Below are 2,928 nucleotides of genomic sequence, written 5' to 3' on the forward strand. Positions count from 1 at the left end.
AAACCCGTGCTCATGAATGATATCCTCTTTTACTGTCGTATTCCGCTTGAACCAATCAATTGCAGTATTATTGGCACTATCATTATCATTAACTGTGATACAAATCACTTTTCTAATTCTCCAATTCTTTATATAGTCATCCATCTCCATCCCAATGGATGAACTCTTGTGATCAATAATTTTTTTGAAACTAATAATCCGCTTATACAATGTCTATTCACTGTCAATAAAGTAGATTGTGATACACATGTAGTTGACATTTTGTATGGACGTCCATGTATCAGTCGTAAATGACACTTTCTGGTCAGTAGTAATAAACATCTCCTTCATCTTCACCTTTTCCTTCGTATGCCTTTTCAAACAATCTTGCATCATTGTATATTGTGAAGGCATAGAAAATCATGTCTCAAGAGTGTGTACAAATTTATGGAAGCCTTTTTTGTCAATTGTGGTAAAAGACATCTTATTATAGATGATAATCTCTGCAAGTAATTCTCGCAACATCTTCTCACCATATTGAGGGATTAACAGCTTCTTAATATGCATACCATCAGTGACTGTAGAAGTTTCATAACTGAGCTTGGTCTTATCAGTGGCCACCAATCCTTTGTGCATCTTATACCACTAGCATCCATTAAGATGTGCTATCAATATAGAGGTGCATTGTTTCTTCAAATGACCATCACAAAGTTGCCCACAGTAGTGGCATCTTGCCGCGGATTTGCAAGAAAGGAATTTTGGTGAAATGTTCCTATGTTCACGATCTTTTTTAGTAGGCCGTGGTGGTTGATCGTGCTCAATATGCATCTCCTCCTCCTCATTAAACATATTCTCATCTTCTATATCTATTGGGAGTCGACTTCTTGCATAGGAAGTAGCTACTCTAGATGTGGCTCTAGGGGTGGAAGTACTTATTGGTGTAGGAACTCTGGCATCAGCCATATCCCCTTGTGGACAATCGTCCCCACTAGGTGTAGCATCCGTATCACAATCAATTGTGCTAAAAAAATAAATTAGAAGTAGACAAATTAGAAAAAAAAAATTATGTACTGCATATATATATATATATGTATATGGAAAGGACTGGAAACAGAGTGTGGCAATATGATAGATCATAAAAAACTCATGGTTTTTTAGCTTTTCAACATCGTAAGAAAATTTTATCTGATAGGTGTATCATGCAAACAAAGTTCTTCTATTCAAATTATTTTTGCAAAATAAAAAAGATGACAAAAGAAAGAAGAATATAAGGAAACCAGTTTTTCCTAAAGAAAGATGAAAAAAACATAACAAAAAAAGGAGGACAAAAGATGAGAAAGGAAACCAGTATTTCCTAAAGTTTCTTAGGTTTAGAGTGAACAGGGAAAGGGGTGGTGTTGAGGAAGAGGAAAAAACATAAGAAAAGCAAGAAGAACAAGATTGAGGTGTGGTCACTGGTTTACATGGTCTTTGATTAACTTGTTGGTGTGTTTATCATCCAAAGAAATAATATCATGGCCCATGGTTTCTGCCTAACCATGATTGAGTTGTGGTTTACATGTTTTTTCCCATGCTCAAACCTAAGTGTTATTTTCATACTATCTAACTATTATTTTTGTGCATATAGTTTTATCCTCTAAAACAGAAAAAACAGGGCCAATTACCAAGTAAACTACGCAGTAAAACAAATTACAAAACAATAAACCAACCAAATTATAATAATTTTTTTTGAAGTATATCTGTCAATAAAACAAAATTATATAGCCAGCCAAGGTTCCAGTGGATGAACAAACAAATCAAAGAGAAGAATCAATGCAGGTGAAAAGCTTCAAACGAAAACTCTTTAGGATGTTGATATCCATAAACATCCTTGGCCTCACACAAGCATTAAATGCTGTAAAGCTGTCTTTCTCCTCATGGTTTGGATGACAGATAATTGAGTAAAATCTTTGTCTGTGTACTATTCTCTCCCTTTTTGTTTTTTAGATGTGTTTGGGGAAGAATGGCATAACATTAAGGTCCTTCCCCTAACTAGTAATGAGGATTCTGTCTTGTTGCTGACAGCGGTTTTTCATGAATTCAAGAGAAGCCGAGACATGTCTGCTAGGTGCTAACCTTGTATAGATATTATGTTTACGGGGCGTACTTGAAAATTTCTTCCTCAAATTTGCCTTTTACGTAAAATGTCCCGCTCTGCTAGGGTTCATCGTCTTCCTCGTAAGCCTTCACGTACGCTGCATGGCGGCCGTTGATGGCCAGCCTCCCATGGCAGGTCCTCTTCGGTCGTTCGCCGATCTTGTCTCGACAGTGCCACAACCACTGCTTGAGATGGTTGTTCCTTTTCGGCAACCGAAATATGTGAATGGAGAAGTGTTTTTCACTTTCTCATCCGAGGAACTCGGCAAAACTGCAGAACCTTTTAGGTTCTCTATGGTAGTGAAATTCTTACGCCAAAGACCCTCTCTCGATACCATCCGTGCCTTCATTAGGAGCCGCTGGGGCCTGTCTTCCATGTCGGTCGTCTCGGCCATGCAACGTCCCAGGAATATCTTTATCCGCATGACCAATGAAGCTGATTTTCACAAAGCCTTGTCGAGGGAGTCGTGTGACATTGAGGGGGTCCCTTACCGTCCCTTTGCTTGGTCTCCAGAATTTGACGAGGATTGTGAGCTGCCGTCTGTTCCAGTTTGGATTTTTTTTCCAGGCCTCCCGCCCAACTTCTATCATGCTTCTCTCTTGAAGATTCTCACGGCACCGATAGGGAAGTACATCCGGCGTGATAATCCCACGACTTGTGCTACTCGTACAAATGGGGCTCGGGTTTGCTTAGAAATTGATGCTTCACATGAGCCCCTTTCCCATTTTTGGATTGGTATTCCTGGGATGCAAAAAAGCCGTAGGCAGGAGATTATCTGTGAGACGTTGCCGGCGTACTGTTCGACGTGTCGA

The sequence above is a fragment of the Carya illinoinensis genome, chromosome 11 (genome assembly GCF_018687715.1).
Source record: "Carya illinoinensis cultivar Pawnee chromosome 11, C.illinoinensisPawnee_v1, whole genome shotgun sequence".
NCBI classification, from domain to species: Eukaryota; Viridiplantae; Streptophyta; class Magnoliopsida; order Fagales; family Juglandaceae; genus Carya; species Carya illinoinensis.